Here is a 25,883-nt window from a genome sequence, read left to right as displayed (position 1 = left end):
CTTCATTCAAGTTGTAGCATGTGACAAGGATGCCTTTTTTTTTTAAGGCTGAATAATATTTCATTGTATGCATATACCGCTTTCTTCTCTATCCATTCCTCCATTGATTGACATTTAGATTGTTTTCACCTCTTGACTAATGTGAACAATGCTGCAACTATCATAGAATGTAGATATTTCTTTGAGAATCTGTTTTTGATTCTTTTGGTTAAATATTCAGAGATGGAATAGCTGGATCATAAGCTAGTTCTATCTTTAATTTTTGAGGACCATCCATACTATTTCCTTTAGTGGCTGCACCATTTTACATTCCCACCAAAGTGCCCAAGCGTTCAAATTTCTCCACATCATTGGCAACACTTGTTATGTTCTATTTTTTGTTTTTTTGTTTTGTTTTTATAATGGCCATCCTAATGATGTGAGGTTATATCTCATTGTGGTTTTGATTTGCATTTCCATGATTAGTGATGATGAGCATTATTCATGTACCTGTTGGGCATTTGTATATCATTTTTGAATAAATGTCTACTTAAGTCTTTTGCTCATTTAAAAGATATTAACTTTATTAATTTTTTTTGCTGTTGACTTGTAGGAGTTCCTTATGTATTTTGGATATTAACCCCTTATCAGATATATGGTTTTCCGTTATTTTCTCCCATTCTGTAGGTTGCCTTTTCACTCTGTTGATTGTTTCCTTTGCTGTGAAGATTTTTAGTTTGATGAAGTCCTACTTGTCTATTTTTATTTTGTTGCCAGTGCTTTTGACAACATTTCCAAGAAATCATTGCCAAGACCAGGTTTATGAAGTTTGTCTCCTATGTTTTCTTCTAACAGTTTTATAGTTTCAGATCTTATGTTTAAGTCTTTAATCCATTTCAAGTTGATTTTTGTGTATGATGTAAGATGAGGGTTCACTTTCATTCTTTTGCATGTGGATGTCAGTTTTCCACATCATTTGTTGAAGAGACTGTATTTTCCCTGTTTTGTGGTCTTGATACTCTTTTTGAAGATCATTTGATCATGTATGCATGGTTTTATTTCTGGGCTCTCTCTTCCATTGTCTATATGTCTATGTGTCAATACCATACCGTTTTGATTAATGTAGCTTTGTAATATGTTTTGAAGTTAGGAAGTGTGAGACCTCCAGCTTTGTTCTTTCTCAAAATTGTTTTGGCTATGCGGGGTCCTTTGTAGTTCCATACGATTTTTTTTATTGGAGTATAATTGCTTTACAATGTTGTGTTAGTTTCTGCTGTACAGTGAAGTGAATCAGCTATATGTATACATATGTCCCCTTCGTCTTGAGCCTCCCTCCCACCCCCCATCCCACCCCTGTAGGTAATCACAGAGCACCGAGCTGAGCTCCTTGTGCTATACAGCAGCTTCCCACTAGCTATCTGTTTTACACATGGTAGTGTATATATGTCAATGCTACTCTCTCACTTTGCCCCACCCTCCCCTTCCCCCACGGTGTCCACAAGTATGTTCTCTATGTCTGTGTCTCTTTTCCTGCCCTGCATATAGATTCATCAGTACCATTTTTCTAGATTCCATATATATGCATTAATATACGATATTTGTTTTTCTGACTTACTTCATTCTGTATGACAGACTCTAGGTTCATCCACATCACTACAAATGACCCAATTTTGTTCCTTTTTATGGCTGAGTAATATTCCATTGTATATATGCACCACATCTTCTTTATCTATTCATCTGTCGATGGACATTTAGGTTGCTTCCATGTCCTGGCTATTGTAAATTGTGCTGCAATGAGCACTGGGGTACATGTATCTTTTTGAATTATGTCTTTCTCAAGGTATATGCCCAGTAGTGGGATTGCTGGGTCATATGGTAGTTCTATTTTTAGTTTTTTAAGGAACCTCCGTGCTGTTCTCCAAAGTGGCTGTATCAATTTACATTCCCACCAACAGTGCAAGAGAGTTTCCTTTTGTCCACACCTCTCCAGCATTTATTGTTTGTAGATTTTTTGATGATGGCCATTCTGACCAGTGCGAGGTAATACCTCATTGTAGTTTTGATTTGCATTTCTCTAATAATTAGTGATGTTGAGCATCTTTTCATGTGTTGTTGGCCATCTGTATGTCTTCACTGGAGAAATGTCTATTTAGGTCTTCCGCCCATTTTTTGATTGGATTGTTTTTGTGATATTGAGCTGCATGAGCTGCTTGTATATTTTGGAGATTAATCCTTTGTCAGTTGCTTCGTTTGCAAATATTTTCTCCCATTCTGAGGGTTGTCTTTTTGGCTTATTTATGGTTTCCTTTGCTGTGCAAAAGCTTTTAAGTTTAATTAAGTCCCACTTATCTATTTTTGTTTTTATTTTCATTAGTCACCTTATCTTGGACAAAGGAGGCAAGAATATACACTGGGGAAATGACAATCTCTTCAATAAGTGATGCTGGGAAAACTGGACAGCTACATGTAGAAGAATGAAATTAGAATACTTCCTAACACCATACACAAAAATAAACTCAAAATGGATTAAAAACCTAAATGTAAGGCCAGACACTGTAAAACTTAGAAGAAAATATAGGCAGAACAGTCTTTGACATAAATCGCAGCAAGATCCTTTTTGATCCACCTCCTGGAGTAATAACATACGAATTTTAGAATTGTTTTTTATTTCTGCAAAGTGTAACATTCAGAGTTCAATAGGGGTTTCATTGACTCAGCAAATCATTTTGGGTAGTATAGACATTTCAATGATATTAAGTCTTCCAATATATGAACACAGACATGTTTCCATTTATTTGTTTTCTTTCATTTCTTTCAGCAAATTTTGTATTTTTCATTATACAAGTCATTCACCTCCTTGGTTAAGTTTATTTCTAAATATTTATTCATTTTTGATGCTATTATAAATGAGAATGTTTTCTTAATTTTTTTGATTGTTCACTGTTAGTGTAGAAACACAACTGTTTCTTCTGTTGATTTTGTATTCTGCCACTTTGTTGTATTTGTTTATTAGTACTAACAGTTTTTTTGTGTGTGTAATCTTTAGGATTTTCTACATATAACGTCATGTAATCTGGACAGAAATACTTTTACTTCTTTCTTTTCAATTTGGATGCCTTTATTTCTCTTTGTTGCTTAATTGCTTTATTTAGGACTTCCAGTACTATGTTGAATAGAAGTGGCGAGAGTTAGCATCCTTGCCTTGTTCCTGATCTTTGAGGAAAAACTTTTTTTTCATTGTTGAATATGATGCTAGCAGTGGGTTTTTCATATATGGCCTTTATTATGTTGAAGTAATTTCCTTCTGTTTCTAGTTTGCTGAAAACTTTTTGTCATGACAAGGTGTTGAATTTTTTCAAATGGTTTTTCTTTATCGAGATGAATATATGATTTTTATTCCTTTTTCTCTTAATGTTATCATGTTGATTAATTTTTGTTTATTGAATCATCCTTGCCTCCCAGGGATAAATCTCACTTGGTCATGTGTATGATCCATTTAATGTGCTATTAAATTCAGTTTGATAGTATTTTGTTGATGACTTTTGCATCTATATTCATCACAGATATTGGCATATAATTTTCTTTTATTGTAGTATCTTTTTCTGGCTTTGGTATCAGGGTAATGCTGACTCTGTAAAATAAGTTTGGAAATGTCCTTTTCAGTTTTTTCGAAGTGGTTGGGAAAGATTGGTGTTAATTCTTCTTTAAATGTTTGGTAGCATTCATCAGTGAATCCTCTGGGCCTGGGCTTGGGAGCTTTTCAATTACTGATTCAATCTCCTTACTAGTTTAGGTATGTTTAATTTCCTGTTTTTTTCATGACTCAGTCTTTGCAGATTGTTTGTAGCAATTTATTCATTTCTTCTAGGTTATCCAATTTGTTGGGTATAATTGTTTATCATAGTCTCTTATAATCATTTTTGTGTCTGTGGCATTGGTTGTAACGTCTCCTCTTTCATTTCTGATTTTATTTATTTGAGGCTTCTTACTTTTTTCTTAGTCAATTAGCTAAAAGGTTTGTCAATTTTGTTTATCTTTTCAAAACACCAACTCTTATTTTTGCTGATTTTTTCTGTTTTTCTATTCTCTATTTTGCTTATTTCTGCTCTGATCTTTATTATTTCTGTCCGTCTGTTAATATCGAGCTTTGTTTTTTCTAGTTTCTTGAGGTATCAAGTTAGGTTCTTTATTTGAGAGCTTTCTTTTTTCATAAAGATGTTTACCACTATTGACTTCCCTCTTAGTACTGCTTTTGCTGCATTCCATATGCTTTGTTATGTGTGTGTTCATTTTTATTTGGCTCAAGATATTTTCTGATTTCCCTTTTGATTCTTCCTTGAACCATTCGTTGTTTGGGAGTATGTTGTTTAATTTCCACAATTTGTGAATTTTCTAGTTTTTTTTCTGCTACTGATCTCTAGTTTCATTCCATTTTAGTTGACAAAGATACTTGGTATGATTTCAGCCTTCTTAAATTTTGTTAAAACCTTTTTTGTGACCTAACGTGTGATCTTTCCTGGAGAAGGTTCTGTGGGCACTTGAGAAAAATATGTATTCTGCTGCAATTGAGGGGCATGTCTGTTAGGTTCTTTGGTTTATAGTGTTGTTCATGTCCTCTGTTTCCTTACTGATCTTCTGTCTGGATGCTCAATCAGTTATTGAAAGTGGGGCATTGAATTCTACTACTATAATTGTGGTTGCTGTTTATTTCTCCCTTTAGTTACGTCAATGTTTGTTTCATGTATTTGGATGCCCTGATGTTAGATTCATACATACTTATAACTGTTATATCTAACTGGTGAATTAACCCTTTTATCATTATATAATATCCTTATTTGTCTCTTGTTACAGTTTTTGACTTAAAGTCTATTGTTCTATATAAGTATGGCCACCCCTACTCTCTTTACCATTCACGAGAGAATATTTTTCTATTAATTTTCGGTCTATGTATCACCTTAAATCTAAACTAGTTTCTTGTAGACAGCATATTGTTGAATCTCTTTTTTTAAAAAAAGACAATTCAGCCACTCTACATCTCAGGCGAGAACTTACTATTACTGTTTTGTTCATTGCTTTCTGTTTGTCTTGTAGCTTTTTGTCACTCTTTCCTCTTTGCTGTCTTTTTTTTGCTGATTTTTTGATTTCTTTCTCTTTTTCTTTTGTATATCTTCTATACATATTTTCTTTGTAGTTTCTATGGGGCTTGTACAAAACATCTTATAGTTATAATAGTCTATTTGAGGGTGATAACAACAACCTCAATTATGTACCAATACTCTACTCTTTTACTTCTTCTCACACACACATGCTTTATATATTGATGTCACAAATTACATCTTTTTTATTTTGCGTGCATTAACATTTTTGTGGTTATAGTTATTTTTGTACTCTTGTATTTTAACTTCTATATCAGAATTAAAATAATTATGCACCACCTTCAAATATTCTATATTTGTTTATATATTTACCTTTAAGAGTGAAGTTTATACTTTTATGTGCTTTCTTGTTGCTCTCTAACGTCCTTTCATTTCAACGTGAAAGACTCCATTAACATTTCTTGTAAGGCAGCCTGAGTGGTAATGAACTCCATTAATTTTTGTTTAATCTGGCAAAGTCTTTATTTATCTTTCATTTTTGAAGGACAGTTTTACCAGATATAGTGTACCTGGGTGGCATTTTTTTCTTTTAGCACTTTGAATATATTTTTCTGCCCTGCAGGTTTTCTGCTGAGAAATCTACTAGTCTTATGTGTGGTCCCTTGTATGTGATAAGTTACTTTTCTCTTGCTGCTTTCAAAATTCTCCCTTTGTCTTTGACTTTTGACAATTGGATTATATGTCTCTGGATGGGGACTTCTTTGGATTCACCCTGTTGAGAATCTTTTGGGCAGCTTGAATCTGTATGTTTATTGTCTTCCCCAGAATTGGGATGTTTTTGGCCATTATTTATTCAAATAAGCTCTCTGCCTCTTTCTTCCTTCTACTTCTGGGTCTTTGGATGTATACTGGTCTGCTTGATGGTGGTCCCTAAATCCCTTAGGCTCTCTTTACTCTTTTTTTTTTTTTTTTTTTTTGCCACATTGCACAGCTTGCAGGATCTTAGTTCCCTGACCAGGCCCCAGCAGTGAAAGCACCCAGTAGTAACTACTGGGCCACCAGAGAATTCCCTCTCTTTACTCTTTTTCATTCTTTTTCTTTTTGTTCTTCTGCCTGGATAATTTCAAATCTCTTGTCTTTCTATTCCCTGATTCTTTTTTTCCGCTTGATTGGGTCTGGTGTTGAATGCTTCTAGAGAATTTTCCATTCAGTTATTGTATTCTTTGGCTCCAAAATTTCTGTTTGGTTCTTTTTTATACTTTCTTTTTGTGCACTTTCTCATTTTGTTCATGCATTGTTTTCCTTAGCTCACTGATCATCTTTATGATAGTTATTTAGTATTCCTTGAGGTAATTCATATACCTTTGTTTCTTTAGTGTTCGTTTCTGGGGATTTATGTTGTTCCGTTGATCGAGCCATGCTTCCCTGTTTCTTTGTGTGTGGTGTTATTTTGTGTTGTCATCTACACATTTGGAAAAACAGCCACCTCTCTCATTCTTTACAGACTGATTATGTACAGGAAAAGACTTTCACCAGTCTGCCCAGCATGAGATTTGGTGGGCCTTCAAACCTTTTCTGTGGTTACATACTCTCTGGACTTATGCATATAAATTTCCAATTAGATGGATTTGTCTGTTTGTAATCTCTTGCTACCTCTGGAATCTAGTACTGCAGGTTTTCTAGAGCTATTGCAAGCCTTCCAGGTCTCTTTTATTCTCAGTGGTCCTAATGTTTCTAGAATATGCTGCATCCCATCAGTGCTTTGAGTTGGATGAGATAGAAACCAGTCCTTTGGGTAGCCAGTCCCCAAAAGCTGGAGTGTCAGACACATGCTCCACTCTTTTCTGTTCCCTGAGGGAGACAGCGTTAAGCTGTAATAGACTCTGTCACCTGTATCATGCATCCTTTGAGGCAGAAGCAAGCTGCAAGCTGCCCAGCTCACTTTGGTTCTCAGTGTCCTCCAGGCAGCTAGAGTGTACGGAGTCCTGTAAGTGCTCTAAGATAGGCAAGACAGAAATCTGTCCCTTGGGTGGTACCCCAAAATCCAGAACATTAGATGCATGTTCCAGTTTCTTTCCTCTCTAAGCAGAAGCCAGAGGCTGGGTTTTCTTCCAGTTGCACCACACTGAACTGGCGAGTGCCATGAATTTTTCTACGAGCTTTGATGTGGTTGGTTTCATGCTCATTTTGAGGTTTAGGAGCCTCTTAACTGATTTCTGGATCTCTCACTAAGGGAACTAGTCTGTGCATTGTTGAATTGGTACCTCTTTCTGGGGGAGGGGGAGAGGGTCTTGAGATTTCTATTTCACCACCTTGCTGATGTCACCCCACTTGAAGCCATGGACTTTAAAGCCATGAACAACTCAAGTAAGATTTTTATAATTATAGCAGCAATAAATAAGTAAACTAATAAACATATAAGGTAATTACAAATGAAAAACCACAATTCTAAGTGTTTTGAAAAAATAGAGAGTCACTGCCTGGACTAATTAAATTGGCAGATCAGGGAACTCAGATATTTTAGCATGGATCAGGAAGGTAATAAATAGCTGTACATAGACATGTGAATAACTGGAGGAAGGCATTCCAGGTAGAGAGGAGAGCAAAAGCAGAGGCCCAGAGGTAGGCACATTCTTGGGAGAGGCCATCTGGTTACAGGGGATGAATGAAGGGGAAATTTATATTTAAAAAGGTTAGAGGAGTAACAGGGGTTCAGATCGTATAGGGCCTTGTAAATTGGTGTTTGGGATCTTAGATTTTACTCAGAGTGAGTTGCAGGACCATGAAAGGACTTGGAGCAGAGCAGGGACATGATCTAACTTGTAACTTAAAGGGATCACTGCGGTTGCCCTGTGAGGAGGAGAATGTAGGTGGATGAAGTTGAGAATCCACTGCAAGAGCCCAGTAGGGAGACAGTGGTGGCCTGGGTGAGGACAGAAGCAGTGAATGTGATGAGATGTGGTCAAATTGGGATCTTTTGAGGGTAAAGCTAACAGAATTTGATGTGAGTTGTGAGAGAAAGAAGTCTAGGATGATTCATAGGTTTGGGGCCTGAGGGAACTAGAAAAATAAAGTTGCCAACTATTGAGATGGGAAGAACTCATGTGGAACAGTTTCAGGAAGGAGCTTAGGAGTTCAATTTGGCATATGATTGGTTTGAACTGCCTTTCAGACCTCCAAGCAGGGAACAGTCCAGGATGAAGAATACCTTTGGGAGTTATCAGCATATTGACAATATTTAAAGCCTTGAGTTTAAATAAAATCACCTAAGAGTGTGGATGGATAGAGAACAGAACCATGGGCTCAAAGGTGAGGGGGATGAAACAGCAGTCAGGGAGATTGGAGGAAAGCTAGAGTGTCGTGTTCTGTGAGCTAAGACATGTTGCCAGTGGGGAGAGATTAGCTGTGTCAAATGCTACTGCAAAGTCTTACTCTCTTTACCATGACCTGTAATGTGCAATTAGTACTCTAGTCAGTCAGCTCATGTTAGTGATTTTATATGTACTTAGAAATCAGTAAGCACAGCATATGCCACAAATAATTCTTGAACGGTTAGCATTATGCTAGACATATAGGCCATATGTGACACAAAGAGATATCTAAGACAAGGCCTGATGATCATTTGGGATACATTATATACATGTGGACAAAATAAACAAGATGTTCACCCAGCTTCAAACTTATGAATGGACTATTTTTTTAAAAAATTCATTTATAAATATATTTACTACTGGGAACTTTCAAAGTGTTATCACATAGAAATAATATTATAAATAATAACTATGTCTAAAGCTAGGCAACCAAAAATGTAATACAGCTAAACAGTAACACCAAGACCTGTGACTGATTTTCCAGGTTATTTTATTATTGTTTTTACTTACTTTGAACTAGTGATCCATTTAGATTCTCTATGCCTCAGCTTTTGTGGAAGATAAATTACATGTATCTGATTCCTGTCAAATGATACCATTACTGATAGTGGTCACAGGGTTATTTTTGTGAGATGGTGAAGCACCTCAGGTCTTAAACTGCTGGTTCCCAATAGTTACTTAAGGAGAGGTAGCTGTCTAGAGGACATACAGTCGATGCACAGCAGGTGATTAAACATGGAAAAGTGAGTGAGGCTCAGGTGTATTCAGTCATCTCTTGATGCCAGCACTCTTGCCCCTCTCATGCCCCCTCTGGATCCTCAAGAGACTCTGTGTTGCTTTACTGTGACTTTTCTTTCCTCTCTCTCTCTGCCCAGTTTAAACATAGCCCATCCTGCTCATTGTACCAGCATAAACACATTCTTGATTTGAGGAAGTCTGCGGGCAGGAGAAGTGAAGATCACTAAGGATGGTTAGCCCATCTTGGTACCTTTCCAGGCATTAGACCCATCCTCCAGCAGAGACTGCCCTGCTAATGGCATCTTCACATTTTCGGCCTCTGAGCAGAGGAGATTCTCTAGTCTTGTGCTTATCATGTAGATTTTGGGGGCATCTTTCATTTCACAGGTTGCTGTGCTCTGAAATGCTCTTGGGATTGGTATCTTTGTGTGAATGAAGATGAACAATGCTGCATATGTGAATGACGAATGTAGAAAACACGAGGAAAGATGCCAGGCTCGTTTTCAGTGCTGAAGTGTGGTGTGACACTCTTCAGTCAGGCTGAGAGGTGCCCAAGGGAAGGATTTAATTGCATTTTTGTGCAGTAGCTACTGGACAGGTGTCAAAGGGTAGCTCAGTCATTCCAGTTGGCTTGAAAAAGTATAACAAATTCTATCAGGTTCCTATTTTTCAACAAAATGGATTTCAACCAGTTCAGATTTGCTGTAACTAGTAAGTATATGGGTGTGTAATTGAGAAAGATGGGGGAAACTTGGAGTTTTAAAAGCTAAGAAGCTAAGACAGGATGAGTACGAATCACTGCATTTTGGAAAGTTATTCATATATTGTTTTTTCTGTCTTGATTCTGTGACCTTAAGAGCCAAGAAATATAAACATATTAAGCAGTTTTGCATGACTTCCTTTTCTCTGCATAATGTTAGCAAGTCATTAGTAAATTTACTCTGCAGTGTATTAAGAAATTTTACCTGGATCCCCAAAGCACAAACATTTCTTGTAGGTTTATTAATGGCAATGAGTCACTTCAGCTGCAGTGAGAAATACGTAAATTTTACGGGGCCTGAGAACTGTTTATCAGAATATTATTGGAATGTTTTAGTATTGTGATATTTTGCCTTTATTGGTGACTAATTTGGGGTGTGGGAAGTTTGGTTTACCTTCAATACAAGTGGGGTTAACAGCTTACTTTGTTGGTTGTGAGTGTGTATACAGACCGTAAGATTTTCAATCCTTGTCGTGATCTTTTACTATATATTCAGGAAAGGCAGGAAAAAATATTCACTTGTTTTCAAAACCTCTAATAAAAACGAGATTGCCTTTCTGTGGAAACCTGAATAGTTTCCCTAACTATTTCCCCTATGATTAATTTTATATTGGTATAAAGCATATTTTTGTTCAAACTGGTATCTGTTATGGAAGTATACACTTAAGTGTATTGGAAAATCAAATGAGTAGAAACCAGTGACATTCTATTGAAAAGGCCAACAGAATCTCCAAATTTGGGAATTCTATGGATGCATGAAATTGACACTGTAAAAATCCCTTTGTTCTATTTTGGGCTATTTTGTCTTCTCATCAGTTTAGAACTTTAGGCCTTAAAACCAGAGCATGAATAAATGTTGGTTAGTGTGGTGTGCCTGGGCAAACTGGTGTAAAAATATTGCCTAGTGCTATGTCTCCTTGATCTCACTTTTCCACCTACTCAAATCCTATTTTAAGGATAACTTCTTTCAAAAGAACTTCCTAGACAGAGTGACTATAACTGGCTAAGTTCCTATCTTATTCTTCCAGAACTGTCTCTTTGTTATCTAAACAGCCTTGATCTTTTTTCTCTTCTACTTGCCCTTTTGTTTCTTTCTGACTTCTTGTTCTATCTCCTTCTCTCTCCAAAGTTTCCTCTACCTTTATTAACCTCTCCCCACCCCCAACTTATGCTGAGATGAGGTGGATGGATAGAAATGAACATTCTGATAGAATATTAATACACAGTGTAATAATATGGAACTTAGGAAAATTCATGGAAAATAGCACAGCTGTGGGAATGCAGGTTTCAGTCTGCTTGCTTTACATGGATCTTTTTTGGCTCCTTCTGAGTTGCAAGGACTCAGTGGTCTTGACCATGTTTTATCCTTTCTACAGCGCAGTGTCGTTTCATACAGGCCTCAAAGAATAACAGAATTTCACTGTTTCCAGTTTGATCCTTGTCTGATGTATAAATCATCTCTATAATCACCTTGCAAATGGTCACTTGATCTTGGATTCTGTTATACAAATTCATTTAATGATAGAAGAGTGGTATGTAAACTATTTTACATGTAGCTACTCAGCGAGATATTGATGACTTCAAAATGCCTTAGAACAGGGCTTCCCTGGTGGCACAGTGGTTGAGAGTCCGCCTGCCGATGCAGGGGACACGGGTTCGTGCCCCGGTGCGGGAAGATCCCACATGCCGCGGAGCAGCTGGGCCCGTGAGCCATGGCCGCTGAGCCTGCGCATCTGGAGCCTGTGCTCCGCAACGGGAGAGGCCACAACAGTGAGAGGCCTGCGTACCGCAAAAAAAAAAAAAAAAAAAAAGCCTTAGAACATGCTTACGTTAGATGAAAATAGTTGAAAGCACATTTATTATGATAACTATTAAAACCAAAAATTGAATATATGCATGTTGTAAAAACTGTTTTAGGAACTGCAAGTGATTTTTTTAAATTCTTATTTTTCCAAATGTTCTATATATATATATATATATATATATATATATATATATATATATATATATATATATATATTACTGTCATGATTAATAAAAGCTTCCAGAGTGGATAAAACAGGGAAGGTGACCCTCATACCCTGTGGTGTGTCTCTTGCTTCTGGCCCTGGTGATAACATCCACCTTCAGCTCTCTGTTGGTTCCGACTTTGGATTTTAAGCTTTTGTTTCTACTAATAGGAAAGAAATTTACACTTTCAAAAGAGCAAGAAAAAAGCTGTACACTTCATTAGTCTGTATAAAAATAGCTTTGACATGCCATAGCATTATCCCTAAATAGAAGGGAAGTCTTGGGAAGGTAAGCGAGATGATTACTTTTAGAGGTGCTTTCTAAAATCTGGTATGTGGAAACTGCTTCCTGTAGGTAATACTATCCTTTCTAAGCTATAAGAATTAAACTTTTTGTGTTTTTTACAAAAAGGATTCTTCTTTGTAAGAAGTTTCTAATTAATGTGTGGTTAAACTTAGGTCATGCATTATTTGGAAACACACTCTAAGGACTTTGAAAGCCTATTTTAGAAGATAGGAAATGTGTTTTGACTCAGATTGTTTCCAACAAAGACAAAACATTAAAAATGTACTGCATATTACCTTTCGGACTTAAAAGATATACTCTGGGGAAACCTTGAAAACTTCCTTCTTTACCAGACTCTAAATATAGAATAATGTAATCACCTGTGTTCTGTATAAAATATGCAAATGTACTGCTCCATCACTTTTCTACACATGAAATCAGAAATATATCTTTTTTTTGGGGGCCTCTCACTGTTGTGGCCTCTCCCGTTGCGGAGCACAGGCTCAGCGGCCATGGCTCACAGGCCTAGCCGCTCCGCGGCATGTGAGATCTTCCCGGACCGGGGCACGAACCCGTGTTCCCTGCATCGACAGGTGGACTCTCAACCATTGTGCCACCAGGGAAGCCCAGAAATACATATTTTAAAAAGGAAAAGATTATTGATGTTAGATTTAGAAATATGACCTTTGTCAATACTTATTACAGTTCATTTAATTGTGGAATAAAATTTGGGGATTTATTTTTCTATTTTGGATTTATGTAGCTGCCTCTAATTTTCCTAGACCAAAAAAAAAAAAAAAAACCAAAAAAAAATGCCATCTCTGTATAACTATAGAATTTCTGAAAAACTAAGTTCATTTATCAAACAGGAGGCTAGAATGTATGAAATATCGGATATCAAATGATGAATATACAAATTTAATTCTACCAAGTGTAATCATCTTAAATAGTAGATAATAGCCCTTGATTTCTGAGATACGTGCAAATGTTGGACATAACTTGAATTTCCAATAAGGATGCAGTGGTTAGTCCATGTTTTCTCACAAAAGCAATCTCAACCATACAGGGTTTTACTTAAACTAACACATATATGTCCTTCACTGTAAGCAAGACAATAGTAGATTAATTTGCTATAAACAGTTTCTGGCTTATGGGCATTAACTTTATTTTTTAAATTTTATTATACTTTTTAACATCTTTATTGGAGTATAATCTCTTTACAGTGTTGTGTTAGTTTCTGCTGTATAACAAAGTAAATCAACTATATGTATACATATATCCCCATATCCCCTCCCTCTTGCGTCTCCCTCCCACCCTCCCTATCCCACCCCTCTAGGTGGTCACGAAGCACAGAGCTGATCTCCCTGTGCTATGTGGCTGCTTCCCACTAGCTATCTATTTTACATTTGGTAGTGCATATATGTCCATGCCACTCTCTCACTTCGTCCCAGCTTACTCTTGCCCCTCCCCGTGTCCTCAAGTCCATTCGTTACATCTGCATCTTTACTCCTCTCTTGCCCCTAGGTTCTTCAGAACTGTTGTTTTATTTTTTTTTTTTGGATTCTATATACACGTGTTAGCATACAGCATTTGTTTTTCTCTTTCTGACTTACTTCACTCTGTATGACAGACTCTACATCCATCCACCTCACTACAAATAACTCAATTTCATTTTTTTTAAGGCTGAGTAATATTCCATTGTATATATGTGCCACATCGTCTTTATCCATTCATCTGTTGATGGACACTTAGGTTGCTTCCATGTCCTGGCTATTGTAAATAGAGGTGCAAGAACATTGTGGTACATGACTCTTTTTGAATTATGGTTTTCTCAGGGTATATGCCCAGTAGTGGGATTGCTGTTAGTTCTATTTTTAGTCTTTTAAGGAACCTCCATACTGTTCTCCATAGTGGCTGTATCAATTTACATTCCCACCAACAGTGCAAGAGGGTTCCCTTTTCTCCACACTCTCTCCAGCATTTGTTGTTTGTAGATTTTTTGATGATGGCCATTCTGAACAGTGTGAGGCGATATCTCATTGTAGTTTTGATTTGCATTTCTCTAATGATTAGTGATGTTGAGTGTCCTTTCATGTGTTTGTTGGCAATCTGTATATCTTCTTTGGAGAAATGTCTGTTTAGGTCTTCTGCCCATTTGTGGATTGGGTTTTTTCTTTTTCCTTTGTGGTATGTGGGCCTCTCACTGTTGTGGCCTCTCCCGCTGCGGAGTACAGGCTCCGGACGCGCAGGCCCAGCGGCCATGGCTACGAGCCCAGCTGCTCTGCGGCATGCAGGATCCTCCTGGACCAGGGCACGAACCCGTGTTCCCCGCATCGGCAGGCAGAATCCCAATCACTGCGCCACCAGGAAAGCCTCAGTTGTTTGGTTTTTTTTGATATTGAGCTGCATGAGCTGCTTGTAAATTTTGGAGATTAATCCCTTGTCAGTTGCTTCATTCGCAAATATTTTCTCCCATTCTGAGGGTTGTCTTTTTGTTTTACTTATGGTTTCCTTTCCTGTGCAAAAGCTTTTAAGTTTCATTAGGTCCCATTTGTTTATTTTTGTTTTTATTTCCTTTTCTCTAGGAGGTGGGTCAGAAAGGATCTTGCTGTGATTTTTTTATTTTTATTTTTATTTTTTTTTGCGGTACACGGGCCTCTCACTGTTTTGGCCTCTCCCGTTGTGGAGCACAGGCTCCGGACATGCAGGCTCAGCAGCCATGGCTCACGGGCCCAGCCGCTCCGCGGCATGCGAGATCTTCCCGGACCAGGGCACGAACCCGTGTTCCCTGCATCGGCAGGTGGACTCTCAACCATTGTGCCACCAGGGAAGCCCAGAAATACATATTTTAGAAAGGAAAAGATTATTGATGTTAGATTTAGAAATATGACCTTTGTCAATACTTATTACAGTTCATTTAATTGTGGAATAAAATTTGGGGATTTATTTTTCTATTTTGGATTTATGTAGCTGCACGTGGAATCCTCCAGGACGGGGGCACGAACCCATGTCCCCTGCATCGGCACGTGGACTCTCAACCACTGCGCCACCAGGGAAGCCCCTTGCTGTGATTTATGTCATAGAGTGCTCTGCCTATGTTTTCCTCTAAGAGTTTTATAGTGCCTGGCCTTACATTTAGGTCTTTAATCCATTTTGAGTTTATTTTTGTGTATGGTGTTAGGGAGTGTTCTAATTTCATTCTTTTACATGAAGCTGTCCAGTTTTCCCAGCACCACTTATTGAAGAGGCTGCCTTTCTCCATTGTATATTCTTGCCTCCTTTATCAAAGATGAGGTGACCATACGTGTGTGGCTTTATCTCTGGGCTTTCTATCCATTGGTCTATATTTCTGTTTTTGTGCCAGTACCATACTGTTTTGATTTCTGTAGCTTTGTAGTATAGTCTGGTCAGGGAGCTGGAGGAAATGGAAGTCTAATTCCTCCAGCTCCATTTTTCTTTCTCAAGATTGCTTTGGTATTCAGGGTCTTTTGTGTTTGCATAGAAGTTGTGAAAATTTTTGTTCTAGTTTTGTGAAAAATGCTGTTGGTAGTTTGATAGGGATTGCACTGAATCTGTAGATTGCTTTGGGTAGTATAGTCATTTTCACAATGTTGATTCTTCCAATCCAAGAACATGGTATATCTCTCCATCTGTTTGTATCATCTTTAATTTCTTTCATCAGTGTCTTATGGTTTTCTGCATACAAGTCTTTTGTCTCCTTATGTAGGTTTAAGCCTAGGTATTTTACTCTTTTTTGTTGCAATGGTAATGGGAGTGCTTCCTTAATTTCTCTTTCAGATTTTTCATCATTAGTGTATAGGAATGCAGGAGATTTCTGTGCATTAATTTTGTTCCCTGCTACTTTACCAGCTTCATTGATTAGCTCAAATAGTTTTCTGGTAGCATCTTTAGGATTCTCCTTGTACAGTATCATGTCATCTGCAAACAGTGACAGCTTTACTTCTTCTTTTCCAATTTGTGTTCCTTTTATTTCTTTTTCTTCTCTGATTGCTGTGCCTAAAACTTCCAAAACTTTGTTGAATAATAGTGATGAGAGTGGACAGTCTTGTCTTATTCCTGATCTTAGAGGAAATGGTTTCAGTTTTTCACCATTGAGAACGATGTTGGCTGTGGGTTTGTCATATATGGCCTTTATTATGTTGAGGTAAGTTTCCTCTATGCCTGCTTTCTGGAGGGTTTTTATCATAAATGGGTGTTGAATTTTGTCAAAAGCTTTTTCTGCATCTATTAAGATGATCATATGATGTTTATCCTTCAATTTGTTAATATGGTGTATCACATTGATTGATTTGCATATATTGAAGAATCCTTGCATTCCTGGAATAAACCCCACTTGATCATGGTGTATGATCCTTTTAATATGCTTTTGGATTGTGTTTGCTAGTATTTTGTTGAGGATTTTTGCATCTATGTTCATCAGTGATACTGGCCTGAAGTTTTCTTTCCTTGTGACATCTTTGGTTTTTGTATCAGGGTGATGGTGGCCTTGTAGAATGAGTTTGGGAGTGTTCCTCTCTCTGCTGTATTTTGAAAGAGTTTGAGAAGGATAGGTGTGAGCTCTTCTCTAAATGTTCGATAGAATTCACCTGTGAAACCATCTCGTCCTGGGCTTTTGTTTGTTGGAAGATTTTTGATCACAGTCTCAATTTCAGTGCTTGTGATTGGTCTGTTTATATTTTCTATTTCTTCCTGGCTCAGTCTCAGAAGGTTGTGCTTTTCTAAGAATTTGTCCATTTCTTCCAGGTTGTCCATTTTATTGGCATATAGTTGCTTGTAGTAATCTCTCATGAGCGTTTGTATTTCTGCAGTGTCAGTTGTTACTTCTTCTTTTTCATTTCTCATTCTGTTGATTTGAGTCTTCTTTTTTTTCTTGGTGAGTCTGGCTGATGGTCTATCAATTTTGTTTTTCTTCTCATAGAACCAGCTTTTAGCATTATTGATCTTTGCTATCATTTCCTTCCTTTCTTTTTCATTTATTTCTGATCTTATCTTTATGATTTCTTCTGCTAACTTTGGGGTTTTTTGGTTCTTCTGTGTCTAATTGCTTGAGATGTAAATTTCGGTTGTTTATTTGCAATGTTTCTTGTTTCTTGAGGTATGATTGTATTGCTCTAAACTTCCCTCTTAGAACTGCTTTTCCTGCATCCCATAGGTTTTGGGTCATCGTGTTTTCACTGTCATTTGTTTCTAGGTATTTTTTGATTTCCTCTTTGATTTCTTCAGTGATCTCTTGGTTATTTAGTAGTGTATTGTTTAGCCTCCATGTGTTTGTATTTTTTACAGTTTTTTTCCTGTAACTGATATCTAGTCTCATAGCATTGTAGTCAGAAAAGATACTTGGTATAATTTCAGTTTTCTTAAATATACCGAGGCTTGTTTTGTGGCCTAGTGTGTGAACCCTCCTGTGGAATGTTCCATGTGCACTTGAAAAGAATGTGTGGCTACACAGCTCAGGAGAAAATGGAGAAAAAGAAAGAAAGAAAAATAAATATATAAAATAAAATTAGGTAAATAAAGTTATTTAAATATTAAAAAAATCATTTAAATAAAAAAATGTAAAAGTAATTTAAAAAAACAGAAGAGAGCAACTAAACCAATAAGCAAATACAGCAATGATAAGAAGCGCTAAAAGCCTGGTGGCACAGTGGTTGAGAGTCTGCCTGCCAATGCTGGGGACATGGGTTGGTGCCCTGGTCCGGGAGGATCCCACATGCCGCGGAGCAGCTGGGCCCGTGAGCCATGGCCGCTGGTCCTGTGCTTCACAACGGGAGAGGCCACAACAGTGAGAGGCCCGCGTACCACAAAAACAAACAAACAAAAACGAAACAAAAGAAACTATACTAAGATTAATATAAAAATCGAAAGTAGTCAGTCACATACAGCAAATCCCAAGTCTACAGTTGCTCCCAAAGTCCACCTCCTCAATTTGGGATGATTCGTTGTCTATTCAGGTATTCCACAGGTGCAGGGAACATCAAGTTGATTGTGGAGATTTAATCCACTGCTCCTGAGGCTGCAAAGAGCAATTTCCCTTTGTCTTCTTTGTTTGTACATCTCCTGGGGCTCAGCTTTGGATTTGGCCCTGCCTCTGCATGTAGGTCGCCCTCTGGCATCTGTTCTTCGCCCAGAAAGGAGGGGGTTTAAGGCGCAGCTTATTAGGGGACTCTGGCTCAGTCAGGCCGGGGAAGGGAGGGGTACGGAATGCAGGGTGAGCCTGCGGCCACAGAGGCCAGCGTGACGTTGCAACAACCTGAGGTCTGCCATGTGTTTTCCCGGGGAAGTTGTCCCTGGATCACGGGACCCTGGCAGGGGTGGGCTGCACAGGCTCCCGGGAGGGGGTGTGGGGATAGTGACCTGTGCTGGCACATAGGCTTCTTGGTGGCTGCAGCAGCAGCCTTAGCGTCTCATGCACGTCTCTGGTGTCTGCGCTGATAGCTGCGGCTCGCGCCTGTCTCTGGAGCTCATTTAGGCGGTGCTCTGAATCCCCACTCTTCACGCACCCCAAAACAATGGTCTCTTGCCTCTTAGGCATGTCCGGACTTTTTCCTGGACTCCCTCCTGGCTAGCTGTGGCACACTAGCCCCCTTCAGGCTGTGTTCACCCAGCCAACCCCAGTCTTTCCCTGGGCTCTGATCTCCAAAGCCTGAGCCTCACCTCCCAGCCCCCAGCTGGTGAGCAGACAGGCCTCTTAGGCTGGTGAATGCTGGTTGGCACCGATCCTCTCTGCGGGAATCTCTCTGCTTTGCCCTCTGCACCCCTGTTGTTGCGCTCTCCTCCGTGGCTCTGAAGTTTCCCCCCGCCACCGCCCGTCTCCGCCAGTGAAGGGGCTTCCTAGCGTGTGGAAACTTTTCCTCCTTCACAGCTCCCTCCCAGAGGTGCAGGTCCCATCCCTATTATTATTTTTATTTTTTTTGTTTTGCGGTATGCGGGCCTGTCACTGTTGTGGCCTCTCCCGTTGCGGAGCACAGACTCCGGACGTGCAGTCTCAGCAGCCATGGCTCACAGGCCCAGCCGCTCCGCGGCATGTGGGATCCTCCCAGACCGGGGCACGAACCCGTGTCCCCTGCATCGGCAGGCGGACTCTCAACCACTGCGCCACCAGGGAAGCCCCCATCCCTATTCTTTTGTCCCTGTTTTTTCTTTTTTCTTTTGCCCTACCAAGGTACGTGGGGAGTTTCTTGCCTTTTGGGAGGTCTGAGGTCTTCTGCCAGCGTTCAGTAGGTGTTCTGTAGGAGTTGTTCCCCATGCAGATGTATTTTTGATGTATTTGTTGGGAGGAAATTGATCTCCACGTCTTACTCCTCCGCCATCTTGAAGGTCCTCCTCGTATTAACTTTAATTCTGCAGTAATAAGTGTTAACAACTTAGTGAAAGTTAGCATGTTTTTACAGTGTTAATGAAAACATGAATACCATTCTCTTGTATGCTACTATGGAATTGCTATTTTATAGGCCAAAAAGTGCTGGGATATTGGCTGTTTTACATGGTTCAACCAGTATTATCATTAGCTGAGAGCTGCTACTGGAATATTTTTGTGGGGTGGTATGTGTTTAGGAAGTTGTTTGCTTCCTCGTTAGATTGTCAGCAGGCCCAGTTGATGCTCTGATGGATATATTTGACAGAAATATTATCTCATGCAAGGAAGCCTATGGCACTGCTTTAGTCTCCAGAATACCAAGAAAGGACACAAATGTGAAGAAGATGGTTTTGGTTTCTGGGGACTTTTTCTCAGTGGTACAAAGGATGTTATGGGCCACCTTTTTATGTAAGTTTGCAATGAGGCCCTGTAATGCTACTTCTTGGCTGAACTTAATTTAATATGTATAATGGCCCAAGAAGCAGCCCCAGTGATTAGGATACAATATGTCACTGACATTAGAAGAGAAGCTGCTTATGCAAAAGGTGTCTATAAATAACATTTAAGACAAATATGTTTGGCTAATAAAGATTTTCTGAAAAGCACCTAGGAAATTGATAAACAAATGTGACGACTCATTGATTCAAATATGCCGATCGAGGTTGCCTAGGATCTCCCAGTGCTGTATTTGAATTCTGAGCCTGTAAGAGTAAGGGCCATCTTGAAATACTCTCTGGTTTTATTAGCAGCGCTTTTCAGAGCAGTTCACATCATCTGGCATTAAGTAATCATGATGTTGCTGCATAGCCAGAAGGTTAAGGCAAAGATGCGTAAGGATCCTGCAGCCTTTAGCAACGGTCCTCAAACATTGCTGCATATTATTGATGGTTGATGATGATTTTTTGTGGTGTAACAATAAATAGCAATGATACCTACATAACATCTTCCCCCAAAGTCATTTGCCAATAAGAGCATCATTATTTTGCTTTCCTTATTATGCATTCTTCAAGTCAAGATAGTCTTGTTTATATGGTTGAAATGGTCAGATGCAGTGTTGTGAATGTGTGATTTGACTTCTTTCCTAAAGGCTCGCCTCCACTCAGGATGAAATTAGTTCTTCCACAAGGAAATAGTGACCAAAAAAGATACAAAATTGTGTCTTACAGAAATTTGTCAAGAGAATACTTGTTCCCCTTTGAGGAACTGTATAATTATACAGATATCAGTATAATTATAATTGGATTTAGCTACTATATCAAGTTATTTGAAATAAGGTCCTTTTTCAGAGGAGAAGAAATTAGATCAGTCTTAAATATCCAGTTAAAAGAAGTTGTCATTGAACCAGTTACACATACATCTTTGATGTAGCCCAGTTAGATGCCAGTGCCTTGTACCTGCAGTTTAGAATTCTTATATCACTTAAAATTTTCGAATTATTAATGTGACCCTACTTTTAGGATTATAGGTATGATAGCATATTTTAATGAAATCTTGGTTATGATGTTAACGAGGAGGAATTCATGGAAGGCATTCAGAACAGTCTGTATTGTTCTGGTGAACATGAACATCTGAGCATCTGAGCAAAGGGAAAAAAAAAACGTGAAATCAGAACTTGTATTTTAAGATCCACAATATAACCTACACTGAAAATAATATATTCTTCAGGCCTAACCCCGGGGTTACTTACTTTATAATATCTTTTCCTTCAATGAAAAAATAGCTAGTCAAGTACTTTATAACACATGCTAAAGTTGTTCCTAGGCATTGGACACACAGGAACATTTTCATGATTGTCATTGATTGCCTTGAGTTCCAAGGGTATACTAGTCTCTCACAATTACAAATAAGTGTGTCTTATTGTTGTTCGGTGTTAAAGCTCGATATAGTTCCAAAACACCAGAAGACATTGAGACAGAAACTTCTTACAATTCAAGAATACACAACTTCACATTAGAACTCAGTGAACTTTGATTCTAAAGGCATCATTGTCATGAAAACCCAAGATTTTTTATAATTACTTTTATGAGTAATTTATCCTTTATCCTCTCTAGGACTATAAGCCTCTCAGAGCTCTATTTCTTAAGTTTAAGCTCCTATTCTTGACTAGAATCGTGTGTGCAATTGCCTTTCCTTAATGCACATTCTATGATTGTCAATTAACTGAAAAGCAAAAATTGAGTGTGAATCCAATCAAGGGTATTTTGTACTATTTCTCTTGTATGTTAAATTTGGAAGTCCTCCCTTAATCAGTACTTCGGGATTAAATGCCTAGGATCCCGCATTCTCTTTACCTAACCTAAAAAATTCAACATATCCATAAATTGTGAACATGACTTGATTGTCCACAAAAGTTAGTTAGTGGAAAGGTGAATTTTTATTACAGATGAAGTGATTGTTACTTTAATCACATAATATGGCACATACAGAAACAGTTCTCATGAAGACATTTTTTAAGTGCTCTGATGGCCTGAATTGACGTTGAAATTGTAGGGACTCTTAGATCTGTCAGTGCACTTGTCAAGGGCATCCAATTTCCTGTGGATGTTGACCAGGGGACCTCGTACAAAAATATAAAATAGGGCTTCCCTCGTGATGCAGTGGTTAAGAATCTGCTTGCCAATGCATGGGACACAGGTTCGAGCCCTGGTCCGGGAAGATCCCCATGCTGCGGAGCAACTAAGCCCGTGTGCCACAACCACTGAGCCTGTGCTCTAGAGCCCGTGAGCCACAACTGCTGAGACCACGTGTCTCAGCTACTGAAGCCTGTGTGCCTAGAGCCCGTGCTCCACAACAAGAGAAGCCACCGCAATGAGAAGCCCGCGCACCACAATGAAGAGTAGCCCCCGCTCTCCACAACTAGAGAAAAACCTGCACACAGCAACAAAGACCCAACACAGCCAAATAAATAAATAGATAGATAGATAGATAGATAGATAAATAAATAATCCTCTTTAAAAATATAAATTTACAAGAATCTTCCAGTTAAAGGACCTCACGGTAGACTCATTCTCATAATGATTTGACATTTTCCTGGTTCCATCTCAAGCCTCTGTTGCAATAATCACAGCTCTGTGATAACTGTTTACAACCCACACACTGCCAGACATTACTGTCTCTAAGTCTACATTTGCTTCTTTCGGGTTTAAATAATTTGTGGAACTTATCCAAATGTCTGGATAATGCTGAACCTCATCACTGACAAGCAAAAGGATAGGCTAAAATGATGATGCTAGCTATGGAGGCTATTAGGTCAATTGTTGGAGGAATTAGCTTGCTTCTACTAAATAAAATAATTTTACTTAATTGGGTGGACTCTAAAGACATGCCTTATCTTTTCTCATCTATACCACCCATGTTTTCACTTCTCTGTTGTTTTCCCATTGTGTAGCACCATAAAAAATTGATAAATATTTTTTTGAATAAATGAATGTGTTGAAGAAATGTCTATAAAATATAAAAATATACTTTTTAATTAAAGTACAGTTGACATACAGTATTATGTTATTTTCAGGTATACAACATAGTGATTCAACATTTAAATACATGACAGAATAATCATCATGATAAACCTAGTAACCTTCTGTACCATACAAAATGATTACAGTGTTATTGACTATATTCCTTTTGCCATGTATCACATTCCTGTGACTTATTTATTTGATGAGGAAGTTTGTACTCTGAATCTCCTCTATTTATTTCACCCAGCTGCCTGCCCTTTCCCCTCTGACAACCACTAGTTTGTTCTCTGTATCTATGAGTTTATGTTTTGCTTTGTTTGTTTTGTTTTTTAGACTTCATATATAAGTGAAATCATATGGTTTTTGTCTTTTTCTGTCTGACGTATTTCACTTAACATAATACCCTTTAGGTCCATTCATGTTACAAATGGCAAGATTTCATCCTTTTTGATGGCTGAGCAATATTCCATTATATATGTATCCATCTATTGGTGGATCCTTAGGTTGCTTCCATGTCTTGGCGATTGTAAATAATATAGCACTGAACATAGGGGTGCATATCTTTTGAATTAATGTTTTTCATGTTATTTGGATAAATAACAAGAAGGGGAGTTGCTGGATTGTATGGTAGTTCTGTTTTTAATTTTTTGAGGACTCGCCGTACTGTTTTCCAGATTGGTTGCAGAAGCGTATATTAGAATCTGTTTTCTTTTAAGCCTGGCATTTAAGAGATTTATAAAATTCTAAAACAATGCCTCTCTTCTCACTAAATTTTTGCCTTGGAAAACATAATTATTTTTCATAAAAGTATGTTAACTTATTTTACCATATAATGGGCTTATTGTAATTTTTACATGAATTAATCAAAACATTTTGAAAGTTAGAAATTCAACAATATAAATATCAATAGTTATAACTCACATTCCAATGCTCCTTGATGTCTACAATAATTTTTGAGACCGTAAAGTGGTTCTGAGATAAAAAAAATTTGAAAGTTGCTGGCTCAAAAAATGGGCAATATATACTTGTGTATACAACAGCAATAACCAGTTATAATATAAAATGGAAAAAAAGTAAAATATCTAAAAATAACCTTACAGTCCTATGTGGAGTATAACAAAAAATGGTCTATTTCAGAATATGAAAGGAGACTCAGTAAATGGAGATTCACACCATGTTCTTCGATGGGAAGTTTCACTATTATAATAGTGCTCATTTTTCTTAATTAATTTATAGATTTCACATATATCCAAACAACAGAAATATATTAACCCTGTGAAAATGAAAATTTCTATAAAATTTAACTACTTGATTCCTAAGTTTATGCAAGAATAATAGGTTAGTAACTGCAAAAAAACATTTTTCAAAGAAGGATAATCAGGGAGACCTGCCTTATCTGATATTATATTTACAGTAGAGAGTCAGATAATCAGTTATCTCAAAACCAGCTTCATTGTGTGTTGTGCATATATGTGTATATATGCGTATTCGTGTGCATTTAATATATGATAAAGGAAACATTAGTGTTCAACTTCACTCACTAAAGGATACATAAATGTAAACAATTCTTATCAGTTCAGTAAGGATAAGACATTAATATCAGAGGTAGTAGTATTGCTAAGCATTTGTAAATTGCTGGGGGGCAACTATAAACTGTAACAACCTTCTTGGATAGCTACTTGCTACTATACATCAAGTGCTTTAAGATATTCATAATCTTCAATGTGGCAAATTTATTTCTAGCAATCTCTCCCACAAAAATATTCAGAAATGAAAAAATATTTATATGCAAATGTGTTCATAGCAGCACTTATTATAATAAGACAAATTTTAGAACAGCATTTATGTCTACATGTTGGGCAATGATTAAGTAAATATGGTAATGACAAGGAAACCGCATATAGAATAAGATTAAATAAAAATAGAGAATACATTTCATATAGTTCATAAATCCAGTTATGTAAAATGTGTAGCAGAATGCCAGGAGTAGATATCTTAATACACTAACAGTGGTTGTCTCTGAATTCTGGAATGATGAAAAATTTTTATTATCCTCTTTGTGCCTTGCTGTATTTTCCTAGGTTTTTAAAATAATGAATATATATCATTGTTAAAGTAAATAAAAACATTACAATTCAATTAACTATTGAAGTTGCAATTTGTAGTTTAAGACGAGTCAGACAAGATTTTATATTGCATTTCAGCTCCGGATTACCTGTTCTTTTACATCTGACAGTAACTTCAGATAGTTACTGTCCTTAACTTACATGTCATTTACATGTCATTAACTTCAGATAGTGCCTCCATTTTCACAGTGTAGTTTTTGTCCATTTGCTAATAAACTATATAACTTTAAACAAGTCACTTTACCTTTCTTGGTCTTTCATTTCCTTGCCTGTCAAATGAAGGTCCTTCCAATTTTAAAATCTGGAAATTAAGTGATAAAGATTTAAAAACTGTATTTCCAACAGAAATGTCTTTTGCCACCATCGATATCTCTCTCTTTTACTACACAATTTCTCCTAACTTATTCTCTTCTATGTTTGTGTTTCTGGAGCTCCCTCTTCCCTCCCTAACATCTGATGATTGAGAAGGGATTATAATCTCATCTTGCTGTCTGTCTCCCAGTACTACTCAAAGCAGCATCCAGATTCTAGTGTTCCTATATGAATATTGTTGACTGTCATCTACAGGTCATTGATGATACTCATTGTCGTAGAATTTTTAAAACTCTGTAGAGATTCTAAGAATCTCGATATAAATGAACCGACCCAAGCTTGATGATGAAGTGCTGTTGTCTGTTCCTTG

General features: G+C 37.6%; 1 protein-coding gene across 2 annotated transcripts in view; it reads left to right on the top strand.

The window, feature by feature from the left end:
* The window catches only part of KCNK2 (potassium two pore domain channel subfamily K member 2), a 164,356-nt gene that overhangs the window by 24,698 nt on the left and 113,775 nt on the right, over positions 1–25,883 (top strand). The gene's annotated exons all lie outside the window — the stretch shown is intronic.

Source organism: Delphinus delphis, chromosome 1, assembly GCF_949987515.2.
Source record: "Delphinus delphis chromosome 1, mDelDel1.2, whole genome shotgun sequence".
In the NCBI taxonomy this organism is placed as follows: Eukaryota; Metazoa; Chordata; class Mammalia; order Artiodactyla; family Delphinidae; genus Delphinus; species Delphinus delphis.
Note: the sequence above shows the minus strand (reverse complement) of the source record. Positions and strands in the feature narration are given on the sequence as shown.